This window comes from Jaculus jaculus, chromosome 7 (genome assembly GCF_020740685.1).
Source record: "Jaculus jaculus isolate mJacJac1 chromosome 7, mJacJac1.mat.Y.cur, whole genome shotgun sequence".
Lineage (NCBI taxonomy): Eukaryota > Metazoa > Chordata > Mammalia > Rodentia > Dipodidae > Jaculus > Jaculus jaculus.
Window position 1 is genome coordinate 119165106 of NC_059108.1, and position 8610 is coordinate 119173715.

Genomic DNA, 8610 nt, shown 5'->3' on the forward strand with positions numbered 1-8610 from the left:
TTTTTTTTTTAAGTTTTTAATTTTATTTATTTTGGAGAGAGAGGGAGAGGGAAAGAATGGGAGCACTAGGGTCTTCAGCCACTGCAAACAAACTCCAGAAGCATGCACCACCTTGTGCATCTGGCTTATGTGGGTCCTGGGAAATTGAATCTGGGTTCTTTGGCTTTGCAAGCAAGTGTCTTAACTGCTAAACCATCCCTCCGACCCCTTCTCAGTCTTTTCTGGTGAATTAACTAGGCAGGATCTCCCTCTGAAAACAATATGTAGAGATTATTGGTCTCAACCAGATGTATCTGTTACATGGCCAAATCTTAGGTATTTTTTCCCAAAATTGTTTTGTTGTTATAGAAATAAGCAGAACTTAGATGGCCTAGAAACTATTCATAAAATGTTTTATTATAATGGTATTTATTTCAAGCAATTTGACCGCAAAATATATGTCGATAGGTTTTGACTTAATTTACATCCATTTGTCATTAAGCTGACCAATTAAAAGACATTAACTAAGACCCTCACATTAATTTTTATTTAAATTGTTTTTGTTGTTGATTGTGTTTTTTGAGGTAGTGTCTTGCTCTAGTCCAGGGTGACCTGGAATCACTAGGTAGTCTCAGGCTGGACTCGAACTCACAGCGATCCTCCTACCTCTGCCTCCCATGTGCTGGGATTAAAGGTGTGTGCTACCATGCCCGGCTTAAATTTGCTTTTAAAGAGGATTAAGTAGTTAGGTTCAGTTTCTCTTTGAACTTGGAATCCTACAAAGCTGGGGAGGTAATTTTCGCAGCATATTACCTTGTTTGGAGAGTCAAGCTCACTTACTGGGCTTCGTAGAGCACAGGGAATTGGAACACTCCCCTCCATGCATTGTAGTGCTCACTATTCATTTAACATTTTTTTTTCAAAGCACTTCATAGGATATAAAAATAGTACTCAGTAACATTTAAGTAAAGGTAGCAGAAAACAAAAGAACTTTCAAACAGAAATCATGCTCCTTGCCACCGCCTCCGCCTCACGGAACAATAAGCACGTGGCACAGATGGGTGTCTTCAGAAAAGCTGTCTGCATAATTTTCTTCCAAGACAATGTATTTGACAGTCATGACTATGATGATCTTAATTGGTCTACTATTTAGTGAGTCTTGGAAACTCTGGGTTATTTCTGAACAGTTCTGTTACTTCAGTGTATCAGACAGGCTTCTTGCAAAAGGCTGCTAGAGACATGGATTATGGAGATGCCAGTCCCGTTTGTTTCCACTGCAGTCTCCAAGTTCATTTCATCCACACATTTCTAACGTCAAGTTGCCTTATTTTTTATAGTTAAGATTTTGGGCAGGGGAGGATTGTGGCAGAGTTTTAAAAATAATGGTTAGACTTTTAAGAATCCTATTGTCAGGGAAGATGACTGAAATCTGTCACATCTCCTTTCTGACTTCATACTGATTTCTCCTTTCTCCTTCCATACTGATTATATCAAGGTTTGGCTTTTCTGCCTGCCATTTTTTTTTTTTTTTGCATTTTTAAATATCCTCATTTGAGTTTTAGAGTTCCTTAACTTCAAATTCCTGTTTATTGTGCAACAAAGTTTCTTACTATATGAAATTCAATGTTTCAGCTCATAGTACATTTATGGTATGTTTTTGAAAAGAATGTTTTTATGCTGGTCCTTAAGTTACACAAATGCATTAGAATGAAACTACATAAAATCCGGGTGCCCTAATGAAATGTAATTCAGCATACATCACGCATAACACCTGCCTTTGATAATGGACAGGCTTCTGTTGTCAAAGGCCTCTTCCCATGGCTTATGCTCCCTGGAGTCAGGGACTGAGGACGGAACCTGGGGCAGAGGAAGAGACAGTCGCAGACACGCAGAAGTGCCCAGAAAGGGAAGTAGCACGAGCAACTGTCTGGAATGGGAAAGGTGGGTTTGAATGCAGCAGCAGTTTGAAAGCATTCCAATTCTAAATATACTATTCCCTCTGATTGTGATAGTGTGCAAGGGAAAGGCCTGCATAACATTTCATATTTAAGTTGTTCTTTGTAAAACAAAAAATGTTAAGTGGGTGAGCTATTATGAAAGTAACATTTCCATTTTGTATTCTCATTAAAATTAGTATATTGTTGTGGATCAAATGCTAATATTAAATGACTAATACTCTATAGAGAAAAAGTTTTCAAGCTGAATTAATTTATGTACTGATTAATACAGAATAAATATTATAACAACTCATTTATTTATGTGTCTTTTAACAGGAACATGGTAAGTTGGGTTAATTTACTGAAACTATACAGAGCTCACTGATAAAAAATTAGTTAATCCAGGGCTGGAGAGATGGCTTCACAGTTAAGGTGCCTGCCTGCAAAGCCTAAGGACTGAGGTTCAATTCTCCAATATCCACGTAAGCCAGATGCCCAAAGTGGCTCATGGATCTGGAGTGAGTTCCTTTGCAGTGGTTAGAGGCCCTTGCTCACCCATTCTCTATCTGCCTCTTTTCTTTCTCTCTCCAATAAATAAATATGTAAAATCAGTTAATCCTACCAAAAGTGCCACTCTTCTGTTTGGGTATTAACCAAGAGAAATGCAAACAGCTACTAGCTTAAACTATTTCAACCTAAAGGAAAGTTCTTTAAAAAAAAATTAGCTAGGGCTGGAGAGATGGCTTAGCAGTTAAGCGCTTGCCTGTGAAGCCTAAGGACCCCGGTTCGAGGCTCGGTTCCCCAGGTCCCACGTTAGCCAGATGCACAAGGGGGCGCACGCATCTGGAGTTCGTTTGCAGAGGCTGGAAGCTCTGGCGCGCCCATTCTCTCTCTCTCCCTCTATCTGTCTTTCTCTCTGTGTCTGTCACTCTCAAATAAGTAAATTAAAAAAAAAAATTTAAAAAAATTAGCTGGGTGGTGAGGCACACCTTTAATCCCAGCACTCAGAAGGCAGAGAGGTAGGAGGATCGCTCTGAGTTCAAGGCTCCCCTGAGACTACATAGTGAATTCCAGGTCAGCCTGGGCTAGAGGAATGAGACCCTACCTCGAAAAATCAAAAAAAAAAAAAAAAAAAAAAAAAAAATATATATATATATATATATATATATATATATATATATAAATATATAAAATTTTCATTTGGAGAGAATGGGCACGCCAGGGTCTTTTGCTACTGCAAACAAACTCCAGACATGTTTGAATCTGGCTTTACATGAGTACTGGGGAATAGAACCTCATGCTGGTAGGCTTTGCAAGCTAGCACCTTTAATCACTAAGCCACCTCCCCAGCCCCCAGAAAAGTTCTGAATTTGATGCCATCTCTGAATTTTGAGGGCTGGTATAGTAGCTTGGTGGAAGAGGGCTTGCTGAGCATGCAGAAGGACCTGAGTTCAGGTTTTAGGACCTCAAAAAAAAGTTTCCATCAGCTCTGGTTAACGTCATTAATTGTCTTTTCTGTTTCATATTCATCCATGAACTGTTACTCATGCTTCGGGCCCTGTTCAAGTTGGGGGCTTCAAAGTAAACTTACTAGACGCTCTCATTCTGCTAGTTTTGCTAGTGGTCTTGTGAGCAGAATCTCACTATGTAGTCCAGGCTGGCCTTGGACATCTACTGTTCCTGCTTCATCCTCTCATGTGCTAGGGCTACAGGACTGTCCCACCAGGCCAGGCCTGTTTTGTCTTAAGTATATTGTGATGGCAATAATTGGGTATACTTTCCAAATCTCAGAGCCATTTAAAAGTTGATAGTACCTTCAAGGTCCTAATACTAAACCTGGTCCTAGGTTCCAGCTAAGGTCTTATTAGTGTACAAACACTGCAATACAGATTTAGTATTTCACATTTTTCAGAATTTTAATATTTTATCATTTGAGACAGGGTGCATTGTGGCCAGGCTGTCCTCAAACCCTGCTTGCACCTCATGAGTTCTGGGATTACATACAAGCATGTCTCCACACTTGGAAGAAAGCTTTATGAAATCACGTTTTTCTAGTAAAAGGCACACACTACTAAAAACTGTTTGTACTCACCACTAAATCTGCTGATGACTTGCATAGCCACTGTTAGCACTAAATCTAGAGTCTCCTCTTCCCAAAAACTTCAACTTACTGAAGGACTGATTCATGAACTCTAGAAATGTGGTATGTATGCACACGTGCGCCCCACAGTCACAGAAAAGCATTGGCCGAGCTGGTGGCAGGCATCACAAACAGTGAAGGAAAACCTAGGTGGGGAGAACCCTCAGACTTAAGGCTGCCTCTGTGCACTTCAGCACATCCTAACAGTGTCAAAGTTTCTTCACACTAGCAAGTCTCCAACAGGACTTCTGGCCGGAGCTGATGGCAGTGTGGTTTGCTGGCAGGATGAAGCCTCATGCAACTTTCACACAGAGTGACACCAAAGACGATGACGTCCTTTGTACACTTGTACTCACATCTTGTTTTCTGTTTCTGAAGGGAGTGCTGGACACTGAGTCCAAGGCCTTCCACATGCTAACCATGGACTCTACCACTTAGCGACACCTGACAGCCCTGTACCCAAAGATTTTATTACCAAATTCTGACGCTGATATCTCTGTGTTCACATGACAGGGTGGTCTGGTCAGTGTGGCCATCAGTGAGTCTGTAGGCCACATTGGTGATGACTCGTCACAATTAATATAACAGGCATGTGTGTGCCAACCAATCAAATACTCTCACACATAAAGTCTAGGAAAGAGGTTCGTATGGATTCAGTTTGACTTTAGTCAGAATGTACCATTTCTTTTTTTAAAAAAAAAAAAAACATTTATTTATTTGAGAAAGGCTTAGAGTGAAAGAGGCCACTGTAAATGAACTCCAGATGCATGTACCACCTTGTGCATCTGGCTTATGTGGGTCCTGGGGAATCAAACCACTAAATCATCTCTCCAGCCAATTCAAACTACAGTATCTCCTTCCTTCTGTCAAAATGACTCTCAGAATTGCCCTTGAATGCTATAAGGCAGGCTGAGATGTATAAAATGCCCAAGCAATTGGTCACTGATCCTCTCAGGCAAGGATAGGCAACCTGACTTCTGTACTTTCAGCCAGACATGCCACAAAGAACAGATTCCAGAGTGAACTTAGAGTTCTCCTTGGTTTTATGGGTTTAATCTACACCTTCAATATTTTGGCTGTGCTTTGTTTGTTTGTTTGTTTGTTTTTGAGGTAGGGTCTCACTGTAGCCCAGTCCGACCTGGAAGTCACTATGGAGTCTGAGGGTGGCCTCGAACTCACGGCAATCCTCCTACCTCTGCCTCCCAAGTGCTGGGATTAAAGGTGTGCACCACCACGCCCAGCAGCTGTTTTTTAAGAATTAATCATTTGGGCTGATTAAACTCTAAGACTTTTCTGCATTTGTATGAGTCTTAAGGCATAATTTACAAACCGTAAAACCTAATATTTTAGTGCACTATTCTACCTGATTTGATAAACATATAAATTTCAAACTATGTGAGGGTTTTGATATTGAGACAGGGTCCAATTACAGTGTCCAGGATGGCTTCAAAATCATGATCTTACTGTCTTCACCTTGAAATCCCTGGAGTTATAGGCATGTATACTGTGTCTAGCTAAACTGTGTTTGACTTTTAAATTGTACTGGTTTGTATGCCATCTATATATTTTATTTTTTTTCTTTTAAAAATATTTTATTTATTTATTTGGGAGAGGGAGATACAGAAAGAGGCAGAAAGAATAAGAGATAAAGCACCAGTGTGCCAGGGCCTCCAGCCACCACGAACCAACTCCGGATGCATGTGCCACCTTGTGCATCTGTCTTACATGGGTCCTGAAGAATTGAACTTGGGTCCTTTGGCTTTGCAGGCAAGTACCTTAACCACTACGCCATCCCTCCAGCCCTCACTATCTCTCTTAGCAAAGCATCTAAACTTGTACTTTCACTGCCCTCTCCTAAAGTTTCTTACTGCTTTACTTTTTGTGTGCATCTTTTCCAATTCTCTGAGCAAGACCCAAGAACTTGGAAACACCCAGACAATGTATTTTATTTTTTATTGAGAACATATAGTATATGATCCTGTTCCCATCCCTTTATCCATTTTTTTGTCCCCTCTCCTCCACCCTCATCCCAAGGACTCTCCTCTTTCAAGGTATTCCTTCCTCTGTCCTATTGTCTGAATCTCTTGTCCTACTCTGTCATCCAAGTCAAAATGCTGATGAGCTCAGAACAGTGCTGGTCCTGTGGGGGTGTCGGTAACCACAGCAGGGTCGTGAACGGGCCACTCAGTTCACGTTAGAAGTACCACGCACTTTATTTTAGTATAATTTCCTGCTGTGTCAGGGAAAATTGTTGCCTGCTCCACAAATTCAAGATCAAGCTTTCTTTTCTATTAATATTTTTCTTTATTTATTTATGAGAGAAAAAGTCAGAGAGAGAGGAGAGAGAATGGGCACACCAGGGTCTCCAGCCACTGCAAATGAACTGTAGGCACATGTGCCTCCTTGTGCATCTGGCTTTACATGGGTACTGGAAAATCAACCCCAGGGCCTTAGGTTTTGCAGGGAAGTGCCATAACCTCTGAGCAATCACTCCAGCCCTCCATCCTTTTTTTTTTTTCTTTTTCTTTTTAGTTTTTCAAGGTAGAATCTCACTCTAGCTCAGGCTGACCTGGAATTCACTATGTAGTCTCAGGGTGATCCTCCTACCTCTGCCTACCTCTGCTGGGATTAAAGGCATGCACCACCATGCCCAGCCCTCCATCCTTTTTAAATATTTTGTTTATTTGCAAACAGAGTCAGAGAGAGAGAGAGATGGGGGGGGGTAATGAACGTGCACACCGGGGCCTCTAGTTGAACTCTAGATGCATGCACCACTTTGTGCATCCGGGTTTAGGTTGGGTACTATAGAAATGAATACAAATCCTTAGTCTTTGCAGGCAAGAGCCTCAACTGCTAAGCCATCTCTGTAGCTCAGGGTTTCTTTTTTCTTATTTAAAAAAATTTTTTTTGTTCATTTTTATTTTATTATTTATTTGAGAGCTATAGACAGAGAGAGAAAGAGGCAAAGAGAGAGAATGGGCGTGCCAGGGCCTCCACCCTCTGCAAACGAGCTCCAGACGTGTGTACCCCCTTGTGCATCTGGCTAACATGGGTCCTGGGGAATCGAGCCTCGAACCAGGGTCTTTAGGCTTCACAGGCAAGCGCTTAACCACTAAACCATCTCTCCAGCCCATCAGGGTTTCTTAATTTTAGTGTTAAACCAGAGAAGGCAGGGCAAGGCTGCCACACAGGCTGTGCAGACTGCACAGCCCGTGGAGAGCTACACCCAGCATGGTGTGGTGCATAATCTTACGGCCACTGTGGCAGCCTGAAGTGTAGTTCTCAGAGCTGGAGAGCTCTGCAGAGGTGCTGAAAATAGTTTTCCCTTTATATACCTATCCTCCCACAGTTTAAAATACTGCACTGGAAAGAGGGAGAAAGAAGGGCTGGGGGAGGGAGATAGCTCTGTTGGACAGTGTGTCCAGTGCGCTAGACTCTGGGTTTAATTCCCAGCTTTTTGGGTAGGAGGGAGGGAAGAAATGCAAATTTAAAGTGGTGTAGTGGTGTCCACCTGGAATCCTTGTATTCTGAGGCATGGGGACACAGCAAGAGAGTGTCTCAAAAAAAACAAACAAACAGGGCTGGAGAGATTGCTTAGCGGTTAAGACACTTGCCTGTGAAGAAGCCTAAGGACCCCGGTTCGATTCTCCAGGTCCCAAGTAAGACAGATGCACATGGTGGCACATGCATCTGGAGTTCGTTTGCAGTGGCTAGAGGCCCTGGCGTGCCATTCTCTCTCTCTTTCTCCTTTTCTGTGTCTCGAATAAATAAATAAATAAAAATAAAATCTTTAAAAACAAACAAACAAAAAATCCCACAGCCTGGGAGGGTGGCACATGCCTCTGTCCCAGCACTGGGAGGCAGTTGTAGGAGGATGGCTGTAAGTTAGAGGTCAGCCTGAGTAGAGTGAGACCCTGCCTCAACAATACCAAGAAAAGAAAAGAAAAAAGCATACTGCTAGGAAATAACATTAAGAAAATTAGGAAAGATTTTTAAATTCATACTCTTGAAGCTTTTGGTCTGCCTTTAAGAGAACCTTTCTCCTTGTCTTTGCACTTTATTTTCATGTGTGTGGGGAGGGAGGTACACGTGTATGCACACGCCTGTGTGTGGAGGGCAGAAAACTGGGTGTCTTCTTCAGTCGTTTTCTACTTTTTTCTTTCCCTGTTGAAATAGGGTCTCTCACTGGACCCATCCTCACCTATGTGGCCAGACTACCTAGCCAGTGAGCCCTGGGGACTTTTCTCCAAGCCACCCCCACCCCCGAGCTGACGTTTTTGTGGATGCTGGAGACCCAACCTCAAGCCCTCATGCTTGAGTGGCAAGTTCTTTAGCCACTAAGCCATTTTCCCCCTCCACCACTCTTTTTTTAACCTACATAGGATCTGGACTGGGACTAAGTATTTATGTAGCATTCTTCATAGAAAAAAAGGTGGCCCAGCTAAGCAAGTTCTCACTGCTCACCTCAGAGGCCTGGCAGGCACTCACAGACCCGGCAGGGACCTTCCTGCAAGTTGGTGCTAACAGTGACAGGGGAGAGGGCTGCTCCCTCAG